The following is a 20,069-nucleotide window of genomic DNA, read 5'->3' on the forward strand; positions in this document are numbered from 1 at the left end:
CACTAGAAGAAGGTGCCCTAGCTATTTCGTCCGTTAGGAATGCTGCCTCTTTGACCACCGTACGGATGTGCTCATATTTTCTTGGAATGCATGAGAGATTTGGAGGGTTTGCGTTGTGCTCTAGAAACCCCCACAGAAAGGGTAGACCTGAACCGATTTTCATCATGCGGTTTGTTAGTAGGGCCTTGGCTTTAATAGGCGGCGAATGTAGGTTTAATCCTCATAGACGTTTAGGTAGAATTAATGTTTCAAAAGCAATTCGGGTCACAGCCGATTCGCGAAATAAATTTCCCGCCGTATTTGTTTGGTAGAGGGATCACTGATTCTGTGTACCATATTTTTGACTTAATGAACATGTTCAATAAAGTTATTTTCTGTATGATATTAAGATTTCGCGAGTTGTTCATCCACAGGCCTGTTTGAACTCCTCGTAGAACCGCAATCCAGTTTTGCTCAACAGTGCTTGAGAAATCTTCGGCAAAATGGATTCCGAGGATTTTCACCGATGACTGCATTTGTAACCACTCTCTACGTGGTGTCAAGTTCAAAGTGCCGATCTTTAGGGCGTTAGTTTTCTGCGTGTTGACTATTGCTCCAGAAACAGTTGTGAAATCGGCAAAGATATTTCGAATTGCAAGTAGCTGAGATTCACTTCCAACGAATATAGATATGTCATCCGCATATGCGTTAAGTACCGCATGAGGAAAATGTCTTCGCAGTTTATCGAGCAAGGGTTGAATATATATATATATATATATATATATATATATATATATATATATATATATATATATATATATATATATATATATATATATATATATATATATATATATATATATATATATATATATATATATATATATATATATATATATATATATATATATATATATATATATATATATATATATATATATATATATATATATATATATATATATATATATATATATATATATATATATATATATATATATATATATATATATATATATATATATATATATATATATATATATATATATATATATATATATATATATATATATATATATATATAACAAACAAGATCATTGAAATGGGATCACCTTGACGCACTGACCTTTGAATTTTGATTTCGCTTCCTAGCTTCCCATTGATCAGAACTTTGAGAAGCTGTTGTTCATGCAGAACATTAAGAGATTTATCAATTCCTGATTGAAGTTCATTTTTCCCATCGTTCTTGCAAGGAAGCTGTACTCCACTCTATCGAAGGCATGGTCGAAGTCGAAAGCTACTAACATTTCGTTTTCGCGCTGTTGTTTAAGTTCGCAGATGCGGTCCAGTATTCGGGAGGTAGCTTCAAAGATGTTTCGCTTACCATTGCAGCATTTTTGGTTTTTGGATAGCACCAGTCAGTGGTCCCCATTCTATTTTTTAATATCCTAGCGAATATTTTATAGTCGGTGTTCAATAGTGAGATCAGTCTGTACGATTTTATACTGTTTTCACTTTTCTTCTTTTTTACTAGCACAATAACGCCATTAAAGAATTCCTTGGGAGCTTGGGATGACAGCTTCATTAATGATGAATGTGAACTCCCGCTGGATCACATGCCATGATTTCAAAAAAATTTCCTTCGGAAGACCATTCACGCCCGGCGATTTACGTGAGCTGCTTGCTTTTATTGCTTGTAATATCTCATGTCAAACGAATCAGGACAACGGAAAGCCAATAAACACGCCAGCACTGATTCTAACATTCAGTCAAACCACCTATCCAAATCACGTGAAGATTGGCCTGTTGCGTGTTAGTACCCGGCCATTCTACCACAATCCACTTTTTTGCTACTAATGTTTTAAGTATGGTCATACTAAAATGCCCTGGACCAAATAGATGTCACAATCAGTGTTGCCACAATTAAATCTGTACCGGGAGTTGAAAAATCTTTTCCATCTGTACTCTTCCATAGAAAAATCTGTACCGGATCCCGACCAGGAGAAAATAACTGAGCAATAACCCGAGCATACTATTTTTTGGTATTCATACCAAAACTTGGTATTAATTGATTATTATACCTCATTGAGGTATTAAGCAGGCATTGAGAAAATATTTTTCAATACCTGCTTAATACCTCAATGAGGTATAACACTTTATTTTAGTATTATTTATGTATTCCAGTGATTTTTACAAATACCAAATCAATACCTTATTGAATACCTCCATAGAGTGAATCTTGTTATTGGAAGGTTGAAAAATGTTTTATTATTCTTCAGGTATTATAATAACTCGTTTCATTATCAAATAGTTATTTGTAGAAGATTTTTTTTGGTATTTTACCTCTTATGTAGAACTCATTAATACCATATTGTGGTAGACAGTCGTTGGTATTGATACCTAAATTTAGTATTCCGCAGTTATTTTCTTCTGCTCGGGATTATGTACCCAAACAATAAGGTTGTTTTGAAAAAATCATTTTTCTTATAGATATTTTTCATTCGGGGAAATCAACCAGACAAGAAACTAATTAGAATTCCGAATGAGTTTGACTGGGTAATGTCAATACAGCGCAAATTTGTTAGTTGGGTCACGACTGCGCTCCAACTAGCGAATCGTATCCGTTAATTGGGACAACTGACAGCTGGCAAAAATTACCCGAGGGAAACGCTGATTTTTTGTTTTCTTCCAATAAAAAAAAACAAACTGAAATATTTTACGGTTCACAAAAATTGGGTGTTTTTTTCAGTTTAAAGTTGATTTTTGTGGCAAAGTATGTCATTAGTGTTCTTTTTTCCATCAATTATTTTTTTGATAAATTCCTGCACATAAAACAGGAAATGGATACACCGTCGGAAAAAAGCCGATAAAGCGCAAGCTTACTACGTTGCCACTAGCTAAAAATCATTGGATAATGTGATTGAATACATCAGATATGACCTTCAAAAGTTAGTAAACCTACCTCTCTGCGACACAAACTAATTGATGCTAAATGAAAAAGGGAAACATTTAACACATTTATTTCACTAAAAACATTCCGGAATATGAATTCAAAAAATAATAAAATTCCATTGAATTTCAAAGTATGCTTTTTTCCTAGATCGCCACAGAAATCAACCAATAAGCCCCTTGAAATCGATGACATTCAAACGTCAATCAGTTTTTGACTGTCGGTTTGATGCAAGAAACCTGCTTGCAGGAATTCAAATAAAGTAGGTCAGAGTAAACGTAGGTACTCCGAGAAAATTTGCTCGGTTTTCATTTACACATTATCCCTTTGATTTGCTGGAAGCAGGTTTCTCGCATATCACATTCTAATGTCAGCTTCAATTCAAGCTCAATACCAGCACCACTTCAGATTCATGCCATCACTACTGCCTAACTCAACGTATACTTGCTGTTTACCAGGATTTATCGCACGGTTAAAATATTTTACCTTGCTGTCATGTAAAAAAATCTGTACCAATCTGCACTTTTTTACAAAAATCTATAATCTGTACCGAACAGAATCTGTACCAAAAATGCTTAAAAAATCTTTACTTTTCTAGATAATTCTGTACTTGTGGCATCACTGGTCACAATAGACCTTTCTCGTCAAAAAATTTTATATGATAGGATGCTTCCTTTTTTATCCCCAATTCGTTACTGCTGATTGCCGCGATGATTTGGTACCTCTAACTATTGAAAAAATCAAAAATAGTGCAAGCTGCTCATTTAACCCAATATTCTGAATACCTATCTTGCCTTGTTTCCCCGTATTTTTACACCATTTGGATGAATTTCCTGTGGGGAATACTAAAAGGATCCCAGATCTGCAGATTTTGCATTTTCACTGCAGATGTTTTGCAGATTACAAATATTTAGCAGAACAAAGCCTATGCCAGCCAATTTATACACAAGCCTTCAACATTTTTGATCATTTAAAATATATACATACTACATTTCTATGTCAAATTTATAGAAGATTTTTGTAGCAATCTGCAGACTTTTATATTTTCACTGCAGGATATTGTTCAAATAGACCTGGCATCACTGATGCTGAAATGATTCATTCATATACCTGTCAAAAACATAGAGCATTGCATGAAAATGTATAACCTCACTTTTCTGACAGTTCAGTGTGCTTGTTTACCTAAGACTTGTTTACATGGACTTTTAAAATTTACATTACTTGAATACTTTCGATGCTCTTTGAAAGACTATCAACTCAAGAGGGATGAGGATTGGAACAATGGGAACCTGGTGCCACATTATGCAACCAATTCGAATCGACCTTTTCACACAAGCTTGAATACAATAAACCTTTCGTTTCGAGATGCGTAATGTCACCCCTGGTTCATACATTGACCAATCGGCGCTGGATGCAAAACCCGGTGGCATATGCTGAATCGTAAGATCAAGCATTGGGCTATAAAACGATTGCTTTCTGGATGATGGATAAGGATTTGTACACATTTGTTTGTTTGCTCGTGGGTTAAGTCCTAACAAGATGATCCGATTTATTACTCATTTTTAGGTGGTGAAGTTTACCTGAACTTTATAGGTAACGAATTCGGTCGATGATAAGTTGTTGAAATGATCGTTCAATGCCCATACCGAAAAACGTTTCCATTGGTCAGAATGCCTACCAGCGTATGATAGCTGCAAACATGAGGACAACAAGGTTATCGCTTTCGAATGGAACAATTATTTACTATTCGTGTTCAAGTTCCATTACAGCAAAAGTTTCGTCGATTGACGATTATCGCATTGTCGTTAATTTAGCCGGCAAATGCAAAACAATGCTCGGCACTGACGATAAGGAGTAAGAAGGATTTGATAGGAGTGATAAGAATGCAGAGCATTATACATTCTGGAAGAATATCAGGGAGGAGAAATTATATGTAAATTTATATTATATCCCGAGTTGCCATCATTTTTGCACCGCAATAAAGCTTTCTGCAACTGCTGTCTTGTTCAAATTGGCAGGAAATAACTAGGCAGCGAATGATAAATTGCATAGTCAATTTATTTACTTTTTCGGAAGGATAAGTAATTAGTATGTTGTGAATATATATGTGTCACCGGTGCCGTGTGTTATGGTGGTACCAGACGGAACCGTTGGTCAGCAAACCGTCCTTGTCGTACTGGTCATAGATGCGACGTTTTTTTCTTATCTGATAGCACGTGGCATGTTTCGGAGATCTGTCTTAACGCTCTCTACTTAGCGCAGGATACGCAAAACCGCTGCTAGCTTTCGAAAGAAAATTCCTAGCTGCTGCTACTCTATCAGTCTTTCTTTCGACTGAGGACTACAATTTCGGTCGACTAAATTGTGCTATGAAAATTGTACTTCCTGGAATTTCACCTAACGAGATCAATTCATTGTGAGGAATTTCGCTGCGTTCCAATATTGCTTGCCTCTGTAGGTGATGATGTGTGTGGATACACTTCGGCAGCCAGGTCTTATGTTTTGGGTAATTTTGCTATCTTATTCTGCTGAATAAATCATCTGGCTAAAGCCTCTACGTTATACTATGGTCACTTTAAAAACGCATTGCTATTTAATCTTGTAGCTCTTGGCAAGCCAGTCCTGGTACTGTTCTCGACTAATCCTGGCACTATACCGCTGACGTCGCACTTATTACGGTGATCAAACTTGGCGAGAGCGGCAGTGGTTTCGTCGGAATTGTTCACTCGACAAGCAGGAAGTGCAAGGACTCTGCTACTTATGCATGAGCCCCTCGTTGAAACCTTCGTCCTGTCGGAGTGTTAGCTTCGTCCGATACCGGAGCGTATTGCTGAACCGAAGCAGTCTGCTACTGGCGCTGCTTCCTTCGAATCGGAATCGCTGAATATTCCCGTTAACCGAATGTCCAACGTGGCCGAAGGTAAACCGATTGCAGCAACACCACCAACCGTAGCTGAAATTTTGGCCTTTAATCCAAGTCCCTGCCATTGACATAGCGACAGACGAGTGCGGCGCAGGTTGGACCATCGGTTGACTCGGTGCCGGACAGGGCGAAACAGCTGCAACAGGAGCGGACCTAGTGTGGGGTGTAAAGGTCATCAATTGCCATAGATCACCAAAATGCTCTGCGACTAACATTGTGAACAAAACAAACCAAACGAAATTGATTGCAACAACGATAAAATAGTCTAAATTCTACCCAAACATTTGAAAATGAGAAAAAGGCAAAAGAAGTTTTGGTCGAATTCATTATAATTCTATTTAAAAATTGAATACTGTTTTATTTAGTTTGATTGCGCATATTGTTTACATCAGACACACCCCTTAATTCATTGAGTACGTATTTCACTGCCTTTATAATCCTTTTGGAATCAGTTACAATAATCCTTTATAATCATTTTATAATAAGTGTATTGCTAGTTAGGACTTTTATATCAGCCGGGCTATTTTATAATTTGTTATAAAATCATTATCAAAATTCTTCATAATCCATTGTTGCGTTATGTTTCTGTACATGGCCAGATAGATAGTTTTTAACTGGGACGGAACGTGTGGATACGAAAAAACCTAATGTCAATTGTAGCCAGGGGGAGCTGTCAAATGCAGCCAAAGGGAACCGTCAAATGCAGTCAGGGGGGACTGTCAAATGTAGCCAGTCCATTTAAAATATGTGAGGAAGAAAGAGTGGCTATGCAAGACAAGAGATAAAATGAACAGAAAAAAGAAAAAGAAAACATCTACCCACAGGTTCTGTCCCAGGATTTTAATAGAGAACATGAAAATTCGATTTTTTTGCATTTGGCAGTAGGCCTTTTTCAAATGTTTGGCTAGAAATTCCTTGCTTCTTCAATGAATCATGTACAAGAAAAGTAGAAATGTTAAATTTATCGGAACAATGTATGATGCCGACATTAATTAAAAAATACAGCTGAGCGACCTTGTTGGGAAAGTGTTAACATTTGGCAGCGAACCAAACCAAGTTTTTCATACTATGATCGAATCAACAAAAATTCCAAGATCATGTAAACAATCTCTTTGAACTGTCAAAAAAGTGAGGTTAAACATTACCATGCAACGTTCTCCACCGAGAGGTTCACTTTAGTTTGTTTACATAACCAATGAACTTTGTACCGCGACTCACCACTTCATTTGCCGCGTTGCCATGAAGCCAAGCAAAAATATACAAAACAATGCTGCCGAAACACATATTTTGAGTCCCACCATTCTTGCAAAGGTGAAAAAAATACTCAACATTCTTGCATTTTTCAAATTTAAAAAAATCATTAAAAAGTCACGATAGCTCTAAAAAGTCTCATTTCAGCGGAAATATTCTTAAAAATGTGTAGTCTTTTGAATAAAAATAAGAAAAAAGGGGGTTAGGTCGGACGAGAAAGGTCTATTGTTCGGGGGAACACGAAGACGTCATCTGTGTAAAGACACCCTTTTGCATAAATTGCAGTGGAGAACATCATCCTGGAAGCAGAAAATGCCCAATTTACAAAAAAGGAGGTAGATAAGAATTTGACATACCCATAAGCTAAGAAGCAGATCGCAAAAGGAAGGGGGACATAAGCACAGGTCGCTGCTCAATCTCGAATAGATGCCATCAAAATCGAAACGCTAGTGGAGGAAACCAAAAACGAACTGCACGACGACAATAAGCAAAAGGACGAGATGATAAGAAAACTCTTTGAAGACTGTAGAATCTCGTCAAGGAAAGCTGGACAGAATGGAAAGCTATAGGCAAAACACACGAAGAGCTCTCCCTCCATCCAAACCTGGATTTAACACCCCTACTCAATCGCAAGATGTCCCACAAAGTGAACAGCAAATAAATCTAAATGTTTTGAAAAAAAAACCGCAAAAACAAGGGTGAAACTAAAGCTAGCTTAACAAACAACGCCCACCGTTTATCACCAGATGGAGCAAGGTCACCCCCCAATAAGACAATAAAAGCTACAACATCGGTTTTGGAATTATACCCTATAACAGAGTATATATACGAAAAGATGGGTGGGTAATGTCTGCGACATAACCGGAGAGATGTAGAATACATAAGGAACACGTTCTTCAAATATGTTGATATTCATTGGAATTTTCGGACAAAAGGTGATTTGGGCGAGGAATATTTCAAATTATTCTTTACAAAAATGATGGTGGTCCTGACAAGGACCGTTTTTGTTGGCGTTGTTGGCCTTGGTGGGGAGATGCGCTGGCTTCGATTTTCGTTGGATGCTTCTGACTTCTTACTATTTCCGGGCTTAGCTGTTGTCCAGGAGGTGATTCTGACATGATTGGTGTAGGTGTAGGTCGTCAACCGGTTATAATTTTTCAAGCGTTGTTTACATTTGAAATTAAACCACTGGATCAATTAAAAAAAGTATTGGTCTGTGATATGAAAAGTACGAAATATATCTTCGGGTTTCTGCATTGACGTTTTTGACAAATACAAGATCAATGCATGTGTCTGCAAGTGTAGTTGCTTGTGATGGATCAGAGATCAAACGAAGCTTGAAACATTCATTCATAAAATAAACAAATTTCAAATTCTCTTGTTTTGAAACATCTATGTTGAAGTCGCCTGAAACGACCATTGGAACATTCTGATTTCTAGACTAAATATTCTACATTAAAAGATGGGTGGGTAATGTCTGCGACATAACTGGAGTGTCGTAACTACACTTGTGACGTTAATCCAAATCTAATGATATGCAACGAAATTACGTTTGCATGTGAAATTTTCAAATGATTCGTTATAATTATGGTTAAAAATTCTAATTGGGAATTCTTTTCCATCACCAACTATTTTTCTTTTTTTCGAATCTACAGCATTCTTTGAAAATATTGTTGAAATGTTATTGATGAAAAACTGAAAATGCGTTTGGCAACACTGCTCACTAAATGGATGGTGGGAAGACGCACATTCGTTTTGATTATGCTAGTATTAGTAGCAGGAAAGAATGAAAAGGAACATAGCCCGAAAACGAGCAAGCGAGAGAGCGATAGTAATTCGTATTCGCTCTACTAAACTAAAAAAAGATGGGTGGGTAATGTCTGTGACATAACCGGAGCATCGTGACTTCACTTCGAGACGTTAATTTAAATCTAATGATTTATGCAGTTAATCAAAGGAGGCTGCCAAAAAGTTCGAATAAAAGCACGCGACTAGTGTACTTTGCACGTTCTATATTTTATCAACACTAGAGAGAATCGAAAAAATAATTCAAAGTGTAATAGCAACATGCAATTGTGGCAACACTGGCCATGGGATGGTGGGGAACACGCACATTCGTTTAATTTATGATGTATTAGCAGCAGAAAGGAATGGAAAAGCAGTGCGCGAAAACGAGCGAGGATAATTTAAATTCTCTTTCTATCCACATATCGTATTTCTAACCTACTTGCTGAAAATTGTTAAACACCTCAAATGGATATTTCAGTTTAACTCTTATTAGAACACAATTAATTGGTCCTGATAAGAACCGTTTATTGTTTTATTGCGGGAGCATAATTCAGACGCACTCCCCGCGACACGGTGAGCCAGTTTAATATATTTGGCCTGAAAGTTATGCGTTTGGTGCAGTATTTTGCATTCTCGAACAAACCAGGCGCACTATTTTGCATTCTCGAACCAGTAGGCATCGTTGGCTTCTCGGGGCATCATTACGACTGAGGTTTGTAAGCGTAGCTCGACTTTGCAGTCCTGTACAATCTCACGAACCAGACGCTGGAACGATAGCCTACAGATTAGTTGCCCTTTAGTTGGGGCGAAATTCTTGCAGGGCGACAGTTCCGATGAGTCACCAGTAGCTGGGGCACTGTTTCCGTCCATCGCCATTGCCAACTGCTTTCCTTCGGTGGACTGGCTGCTTGCTAGTGCTTGAACGAATACGAATGATGAGAAAAACCGACTGACCAATATTCATATATAAACACACGAGAAAGCACTACTATCGCTCTCTCGCTCGTTTTCGTTCCATTCCTGCGCCTTTCCTTTCCGTTCGGCTACCAATACTAGCATAACCAAAACGAATATTCTGTCTTTCCATCGCCTTCAATGTAGTGGCCAGTGCTAGCAAACTTGCATGTTCAGTTTTTCAATAACAACATTCAAACAATATTTTCAAAGAATGTTACAGATTTGAAAAGAAGGAAGGAAAATATTTTCACAAATTTAAATTCTTTTGTGTTATTTGTTAGCGCTGATAAAGGCTATTTAGTTTGCTACTAGCAAGGAGCTGCACAAACAAATCGATTTATGCAGTTAATCAACGGAGGCTGCCAAAAAGTTCGAATAAAAGCATGCGACTAGTGTACTTTGCACGTTCTATATTTTATCAATACTAGAGAGGATCGATAAAATAATTCAAAGTGTAATAGCAACATGCAATTGTGGCAACACTGGCCATGAGATGGTGGGGGAACATGCACATTCGTTTAAGTTATGATGGTATTAGCAGCAGAAAGGAATGGAAAAGCAGTGCACGAAAACGAGCGAGAGAGGATAATTTAAATTCTCTTTCTTTCGTTCCACACATCGTATTTCTTATATAGACGCTGGAACGATAGCCTACAGATTAGTTGCCCTTTAGTTGGGGCGAAATTCTTGCAGGGCGACAGTTCCGATGAGTCACCAGTAGCTGGGGCACTTTTTCGGACCGTCGTCATTGCCAACTGCTTTACTTCGGTGGACTGGCTGCTTGCTAGTACTTGAACGAATACGAATGAGAAAAACCGACCGACAGATATTTATATAATCGCGCTAATATGCACTACTATCGCTTTCTCGCTCGTTCTCGTGCCGTGCGTGAGCCTTTCCTTTCCGTCCGGCTTCTAATGGCCTAACCAAAGGAGTATGCCGTCTTTCCCCCACTAACTGCTCTCGTCAAGCAACCAAATACGAATAATCATAAAACAAACATGTAGTGGACCTATATATAAACTTTTCATTATTTTATTGTTCGGTTGGTCCACCATTTTGACGGCTCTGTGCGGGATGGGCTGAAAATTTTCACTTTTCCGAGTCGTTTTCGAAAGATTTTTCAAAACACAATTTTTTGTTATTAGTGCATGTTATACATACTTAAAATTTTAATACAGCATAGAGGAACATATTTTCAACAAATTGGCCTAAAAATCAAATCATTCTGTTAAGTATGATAAAAGTTATTAACGTTCAAAATCTGACGCGGTGCCGCAGCCGATATTTTGAAACGGGACCCCTATATTGAAAGCTTAAATGTATTCTACATTAAAACGTTGAATCATTGGTGAAGATGGTGAATCACCGCAATACGGGAATATAAACTAACATTATGGCTCATTCTCATGAAAATTGGATCCGGACGAGTAACGCTCTCAATACCTTCACCATTCAAAACTCCAACCATCACACACAACCAACTGTTAACAAAAGTGACAAGAGGCTTGGGAGCGGGGAATGTGAAGTACCCCTCCCGCTCCCAAAAACGGGAGCGCAACTGATAAGAGGATCCATCCGGAACGCCATACCCCAACCCGTAGACGGAGAATCTATCAGTTCGGGCTCCGAAGACCGCTCAATTATACACTGAAGAAACTCTTCACAAATAACCACTTCTACAACCGACCAAATATGGCACTCAAACCGGAGTTACAGCGACCTACTCAGCACAACTACTACGTTCAATTTCATGAGTTTGTTAAACCCTAGGCATTTTCCCACACCGACCCTGACCGGGGAAGTTCCACAACCATATGACGATCCTCTGGCAGTTGTTCATGTGTGGGGCCTGTTATCTCAGGCAAGTACTTTAGATGAATCCCTTCAAACACCAATTGCATCTTCATCAAACATTTCAGCGTCCACCAGCAACACTATTGAACAGTTTATCTCACAGGAAGAATGCAGGCCGAAAACCACCAACCAAACCAATCCACCCAGTAGAAAGCGACTGTTACCATCGGACTCAGCGGCATATGATCGAATGTATCAAATACAACCAATCGTTTCCTCCAGCCGATCAACAAATCCACCATTTGCAATAAGTGCAGGAGAACCAGACCCACATACATCATTTGGAAACGAGTTCTGCGAATCTACACGTTCATCGACACCCACTACAGACAACTACAAAAACAAAACTCGAGTCGCTCTGCAATGGAACATCAATAGCCCACTCAACAACCTCGACGACCTACAAATAATAATACGTGGAAACCCCCACAAACACTGGCTCTTCAGGAAGTACATTGCAGTGACTCAAAAGACTGGATCGACTGTTGCAGGGACAGTACCAATGGTATGTGAAGGCAGGATCAACGCGCTACCAAAACGTGGCAATTGCAGTGCACCAATCAACCCCACATACACCTGTAAAACTCGACACACCTCTCATAGCTCTCGCTGTGAAAGTCGAACTGCCTTTCCAACATACAGTAGTTTCCCTATACCTTTCCCAACATGGTATCACTAATCTAGGTGACCAACTGCAGAGACTGATCGACTTGTTGGAGAAACCCTACGTATCACTGGGTGATTTTAACAGTCACCACTGTAGAGTTATAATTGTGTACATAATCGAAATGAGTAATTCGTAACGACGATTCGAGTAAAATAAATTGATCGTGTATGTGAAGAGTTGAAAGAAAACGCACACCAATGAGAACGGTTGCGAACAAAGCAAAAACCGAAAGGCAGATGGATACGGACAACGACAGTGATCGGAAGCGAAAACAGCGCGCACCGCTCAGAACAACCGGACGTTGTAGCAAAGGGTTTAGATAGGACAGAACGCTACAAATTGGCACAGTCGGTACGATATGATGGTGAGTAACTGATATATCTGAATCCTAACTTGTTTATTTAGGTTGCCCTTGTGTTCGCATGACGACAGAAAAAGTTTTGTTTCGCTGACTAGACCAGTTAGCAGGGTTACGGCAAGACCGGTGAAACCGTAGTGCCGAAAGAAGAAAAAGAAGAGTGAGAAGTGAAAATTACCATTAAAAGAAATGGTGGAAAGGGCGAGTCCGGAATATACCGCAGCGCCACGATGCAAAAAAAAACATAACCCCAAAGTTTGCACGCATGTTTAGCGAGACCGGATTTTTTTCTGCAGCGCTCATGGTTGCACAAAAAAGTGAGACCGGCACGGACCGCAGCACACAGAGGAAGTTGTTTGTGAAGTGGCGAGACCGGCTGTAGACCGAAGCGCATAGGAAAAGCTGATTTGCAAAATAATTTGATGATACATCCAGAATATAGAAGTTAATTTGATTTTCTAAACGCAATGCATAAAGCATTGGGATTGCAATTGAGTATATAGTGTTGATATTCTTTTTTTACTATTGTACATATTCCAGTTGAACGAGGAGGATAATAAACGTTGGCCATTAGCACCCTTCAATACCGCAACTGACGCTCATGATTTACGCAGAGAGTGGGAGGAGTGGCACAGAGCTTTTGAGCTAATTGCTGAACTGAAGAATGTTCAATCTCAGCATGAAAAACTGGCTATGTTGTTAGCGTATGGAGGTCGAGGATTGCAGCGCATCTTCTACAACTTAAAACCAGTTGCAGAAGAAATTGTTTTCGAGCCAGTACGGATTCCGTTGATGCCCCAGGAGGATCCAGAGTATGACAATGCTGTTAAGAGGCTGGCAAAGTTTTTCATCGGGAAGCGCAATGACCGAGTGGAGTTGGAAGTTTTCCGCTCATTGAAACAGTCTGGTGATGAAACTTTCAATCATTTTGTATTAAGGTTGCGCACGCAAGCTGCGCGGTGCGATTTTAAGGATCGCGAAGAGAAGGAAGTCCTCCAGCAGATTACGATGGGAGCTAGAGACGAACGGGTTCGAGATAAGGGCCTAGAGAACATGATGGATCTGGATGAATTAACAACATATGCCATAAATCGAGAAATCCTGACGAAGCAAAAGGAGAAAGCAACGATGTTTAGAGAGCACGACAGTACAGGCACCGTGGCGTCTGTGAAACAGGAATGGACCCGGCGATCAGGAGCGAAGTCTCTTGTCTACAACAATATTAACAACAGAGTCCAACAAACTACCCGTACACGATTCGAATGCGACCGATGTGGGTCTTGGAATCACACTCGTGACTCGCCGAAGTGTCTAGCTCAAGGCGCAAAGTGTAACAGATGTGGTCAAAATGGGCATTTCACCAGAAAGTGTCGAAGCGGTAGAACTGGTCAGCGCAAATCTTGGAAGCCTGCTTCCAGAGCAACAAACACTGTGTCTGATGCAGATCTTTGGATTGAAGATCTACCTCGTCGACCAATGAAAGAGGACGTTTCGAAGGTAGAATAGGTTTTTATTATTAAGTTTGGTTAGTTAATTGATTTTCCCTGAATAAACTATTGTTGTGCCCATTGATGAATTTAGCACAATATGACGTTTTATTTAAATGACTTGCTGAATCACGTTTCCCTGAATTACGTTACAGGTAGGTGCAGGGCGACCAGCAACTGACGATGGATTGATTACCTGTACTATCGATAAACTTGCCATTGATTTCCTTATTGACTCGGGCTCAGCGATCAACACTGTCACAGAAGAGGTGTGGAATAAATTAATCAAAATAAAAGCCAAACTTTTCAAGAAGAAGATACACAATGATCGAAATTTCAAAGCATACGCAAGTCAAAATAGACTGCATGTTTTGGCAGTATTTGAAGCGTGGATTTCTGTAAATGAATCGAAGCCCACAAATTACGCCGAATTTTTTGTCATACAGGGAGCTAATAAATCATTGTTGAGTAAAAGAACTTCGGAGGATCTCCATGTGTTAAAAGTCGGACTGGAAGTCAGAAGCATCGAGTCGGAGATGGAACCATTTCCGAAGTTCCCAAACATTGAAATAAAGTTGGCTATTGACAAAAATGTACCCCGAGAAGAATATCATATATTAAGATTCCAGTGGCAATGGAGCAGAAGGTCGATGAGAAAATTTTGGAGTTGTTGCGTACCGATGTTATAGAAAAAGTGGAAGGTTCGCCTGAATGGATTTCTCCAATGGTTGTGGTTCCTAAAGAAAAGAATGAGATTCGCCTTTGCATCAACATGAAATATCCCAATGAAGCAATCCATCGCGAGCATTATCCGCTGCCGGTAATTGACACATTTTTGCATAAACTTAGAGGATCAACATGCTTCTCAAGATTGGACATAACATCAGCATTCCATCACATTCAGCTACACCAAGAGTCTCGCAGCATCACAACTTTCATGACCGGAAGAGGATTGATGCGCTTCAAGAGATTGATGTTTGGTATAACATGCGTCCCAGAAATTTTCCAACGTGTTATGACGGAAATGTTGGCAGGTATCGAGGGCGTAATTATATATATTGACGATATCGTTGTGGCAGGAAAGACTGTGAAACAGCATGACGAACGTTGAACGAGTGCAAATGTATCTATCGTGTGAAGGAACTAGATATACTTAGGTTCAAAGTTTGTGCAACAGGCATTAGTCCTGCGGAGAATAAGATCTCGGCTATAACTAACTTTAGAAAACCTGAGACAAAAGAGGAAGTTCGAATATGATCATCGCGGTTATGTCCAGGACATTACCCGCCCCTAGTTTTTCGGTAAGCGTGATTCATTTCTGTACGCTAGAAAAAAGATTCCGATGGTTGTTTCGAGAGATTTTAACATTGATATTTCAAAGCAAGGAAATATGAAATTTGTTCACTTCATGAATGAATGTCTCAACGAGCATAGAATGCAGCGCATCCCCTATCAACGCAGACGCCAATAACAAAGGTTCTTTTCAAACCACCATAATTATTATAAAGAATAACTTGAAACATTCCCACATATTTCATTGATTATCATTCGATTTGAATTACAAGTCAAACGAGTAGTCACGACACTCCGGTTGTGTCCTAGACATAACCCACCCATCTTTTATTTTCATAAACATAAGCAAAAACTTTCTTCTCAGCTTTAGAGGGATTAATCACCCAACTAATACTTTTTAAATGCAAAAAAATATAAATAAACTTTGCTGAAGACACTATAACTAAAAATGTTTTTCGTGGTTCAAAAAATTTCTTTCACCTTTTTGCCAATTTGGATCCTCGAGTGAATTGAAAATGTCCAAAACTATCGATTTTCAACTGCCAACAACCTGCCATTCAATATAAAAAGTTCGCGAAAAGTTGAAAAAAATTCTATTTTGATGCCCAAAACCATTGATTTTCACTTACCAATAACTGCTTCAATATAACAAACTTTCCTCAAAAGTTGAAAAAATCCATTTTGACACATCGTCGAACCCCCTGTGTATTGGAAATGTCCAAAACTATTGATTGTCAACTGCCAATAACTTTCCCTTCAATATAAAACTCTCCCGAAAAGTTGCCAAAAAAATCTATTTTGACACATCGTCGGACACCCCCCCCCCCTGTGCATAGAAAATGTCCAAAACAATTGATTTTCAACTGCCAACAACATGTCCTTCAATAGTTATTTATTTCTAAACAATTGAAAGTTAACCGCATCAACTTCAGCCCCAATAAACGGGAAAGTAACGCAAAATGTATCGCGATAACCGATGAACCGACGATGACGATGAAAGCGACGATACAATTATCGACGATGACGATGAAGGCGACGATACATTATCGTTAACGGAGTTTCCGATGACGTTGACGGGTGGTTAACGTTATCGACGATGACGATTAATTATCGATTAACAACCCTGCCCACAACCCGTAACTTCAGAACCGGAAGTCGGATCGGGATGGCCATTTACGGGGGCGCAATAACTTTCATTTGAGACTAAGTTTGGTTGAATCGGTCCAGCCATCTCCGAGAAACCGATGTGCCATCTCCGAGAAACCGATGTGCCATCTCCGAGAAACCGATGTGACTATTATTCTCAATTTGGATACTTCTGCCGGGGCTTCCGGAACCGATGATGGTGGCCAATGTGGCCAAAGAGATTTTGAATGGATGTTAGTGATCTAATACTACAAATCGAAGCAGTTGTGGTCGTATTTTGGAAAAATTTTCACCTTTATAGATTCATTGCTGAATTTATTAAAATCGACATTTTCTGCGTGATCATACTCATCACCCTGTAATTCCGGAACTGGAAGTTGGATCCATTAGAAATTCAATAGCAGCCGATGAGAACGTTGCACCTTTCATTTGGGACTAAGCTTGTGAAAATCGGTTCAGCCATCTCTGAGAAAAGTGAGTGAGATTGTGTTCGCGTACTCACACACAGACGCACATACACACACATACATACACACACAGACATTTGCCGAACTCGACGAACTGAATCGAATGGTATATGTCACTTGGCCCTCCGGGCTTCCGTTAATAAGTCGGTTTTCAGAGCAATTGCAATACCTTTCTATTGAGAAAGGCAAAAAGGTGCGAAATCGGCAGTCCCATAAAGTCGATTTTTATAATATTTTTATTTTTATATTTTTTTTAATTTTATTTCCCGGGCACTTCCGGAACCGTCTATGGTGGTCAATGTAGTCAGCGAAAGTTTGTTTGCCCGTCGGTGACCTAGAACTGCAAATTTAAGTTGTTTGAGAGACATTTTTGCTAAATTTTTACCTTTTTTGTTTTCATCGGTATCGGTTTGAATCACAATTTGCTATGTGATTGCACACCACAACCCGTAACTCCGGAACCGGAAGTCGGATCAGGATAAAATTTAATAGCAATTTACGGGGACGCAACATCTTTCATTTGAGACTAAGTTTAGTTGATTCGGTCTAGCCATCTCCGAGAAACCGATGTGACTGTTATTCTCAATTTGGATACTTCCGCCGGGGCTTCCGGAACCGATGATGGTGGCCAATGTGACAAAAAAGACTTTGAATGGCTGTTAGTGACCTAGTACTACAAATCGAAGCAGTTGTGGTCACATTTTGGAAAAAATTTCCACCATTATACATTCATTGCAGAATTTATTAAAATCGACATTTTCAACGTGATCGTACTCATCACCCTGTAATTCCGGAACCGGAAGTCGGATCCATTAGAAATTCAGTAGCAGCCTATGGGAACGTTGCACCTTTCATTTGGGACTAAGTTTGTGAAAATCGTTTCAGCCATCTCTGATAAAAGTGAGTGAGATTGTGTTCGCGTACTCACACAGACGCACATACACACATACATACACACAGACATTTCCTGTTTTAATCCACCTAGCGGTGCAATTGTGGCTTTCTCAATCATGAGCGAGAGAATTTTTGCGTTGTTTATATTCATTAAAAGCTTTCAAATGTATATATTACATTTTTAGTATACATGACATGACAACTATACACACAAAATAATATCCTTGTAAATATCACAATAAATATGTGTTCAAAATTACTATAGTTCAAAATGTTCACAATAACAAAAATTAAAGTCATTTTAATAACATTATAGTAAAAAATACTATAATCCCATTAAAAATCTAATGGTAACGCTAACAGTTTTATCCAGTTAAACCAACTATTTCTTTGGGTTAAAATTAATATATTGGCTGTTGAGTTTACTACGCGTTTTTCTGAAACCATGTACATTTTGCTCTTACATTTTAAAATTTACTATGTCTATGGTTAACACAAATGTGGTGTACCGATAAATTTCAACTGACTACATTTTCCTATAAAATATACTACAAAGGTGGTAATTTTCGGTAGTATGGGACGCTGAGTTTGCGCCATTTTGATAAAATCACATTATTTTCGTTCTGCGTCTCGCGGGGTTCTTTTCGAAGTGTATTTAATTAAAAAAAGGTTTCCTGGAAAAGTATCGAACAATATTAGAGACGACACCCTTACCTTTTCGTGGATAATATTGAAGGTACTTGAATGATTTTAATAATGGTTTTAAGAGGAATTATTTTGGTCGATTTATTTCCTTTATTGCAGAACAGGTCCATAACCCGCAATTACAGAATCGGATTTCCAGATGGATTCTGTCATTATTATCCTATAATATAGTACATAATCTGTACTACAGAGCACGGTTTCCAAGTCTAGTATTGGACGATGTTTTTTCGGTGGTAAAATGGACCGGTCACAAATTTGCACTGCAGTAGAAGTCTGTCTTGCAGTCTCAAAGCGTTTAATCAGGTCGGCAAGTGCTCCTTGGAGTCTTGAAACATCACCCTCTGCCAACTTCCTGCACAATTAATATACGACCTTATTTGTCGGACTGACGAAAGAAAATTTTTTTTCAACATTTGTAAAATACCAGATTCCCGATGTTTCGCACAGGAAACAGCTCAGATGATTGTCGGTTATATGTACACAATGTAATTACAATCAAGTTTATTAAAATTGAAAAGTATAAGAGGTATAAATTTGAAATCATTGAGCACAAATCAGCGTTTTTATCATGTAGAATAGATAATCTAGTTGTTACAATAGGGATCTAGTATTCTAAGCTCACAATTCCTAAACGAAAAATGTAGAAATTTATCATTTAAATACTTGGTTGCTATTCTGACAGTAATAGTACTGCCAGAATAGGAACCAAGTGTTCAAATGACGAATTACTACATTTTTCGTTTAGGAATTATGAGCTTACAACATTAGATCCACAAACTTTTAGTAAAAATCATAGCAAGCGGGGTCAAATTTACTATGAATGGACGTTGTGACGGGAGTACTGCAGCTATCAATTTAAATACTTTTATAGTAAAAAGGAATACCATACAGGGAAAAAAGTACTACACACATGGTAAAAAATTCAGAACGCGCATATATTTTGATATGGTAAAAATGGCTATTTACATCGTTGCAGTAAAAGCATAATATTATCAGCTGAAAATTGTGGGCACATTGTAATTAATTTAACCCTCTGAATTTTGTAAAAGAAAAAACAGTCACGGTAATACTGAACTGAGAAAAAGGTGCGGCTAACTCCGGAACCAGAAGTCAGATCAGGATGGAATTTAATAGCCATTTACGAGGATGAAACACCTTTCATTTGAGACTAAGTTTGGTTGAATCGGTTAAACCATCTCCGAAACCTACGTGACTGCTATTTTGAATTTGGATACTTCCGCCGGGTCTTCAGAATCGATGATGGTGGCCAATGTGACCAAAGAAACTTTGAATGGCTGCTAGTGACCTAGTACTACAAAACGAAGTAGTTGTGGCCACATTTTGGAA

General features: G+C 38.6%; 1 protein-coding gene across 4 annotated transcripts in view; it reads right to left on the bottom strand.

Moving 5' to 3' along the window:
* Positions 1–20,069, bottom strand: part of LOC131693498 (glutathione S-transferase 1-1) — a 132,664-nt gene that overhangs the window by 59,576 nt on the left and 53,019 nt on the right. The window contains exon 1 of one of the 4 annotated variants that reach the window (XM_058981551.1): positions 1,106–1,127. The exons of the other annotated variants lie outside the window; for them this stretch is intronic. The gene's annotated coding sequence lies outside the window, so the exon portion shown is untranslated. Of the gene's footprint in view, positions 1–1,105; positions 1,128–20,069 lie in introns of those variants that run through there. 4 annotated transcript variants of the gene reach the window in all.

This window comes from Topomyia yanbarensis, chromosome 1 (genome assembly GCF_030247195.1).
Source record: "Topomyia yanbarensis strain Yona2022 chromosome 1, ASM3024719v1, whole genome shotgun sequence".
Taxonomy (NCBI): domain Eukaryota; kingdom Metazoa; phylum Arthropoda; class Insecta; order Diptera; family Culicidae; genus Topomyia; species Topomyia yanbarensis.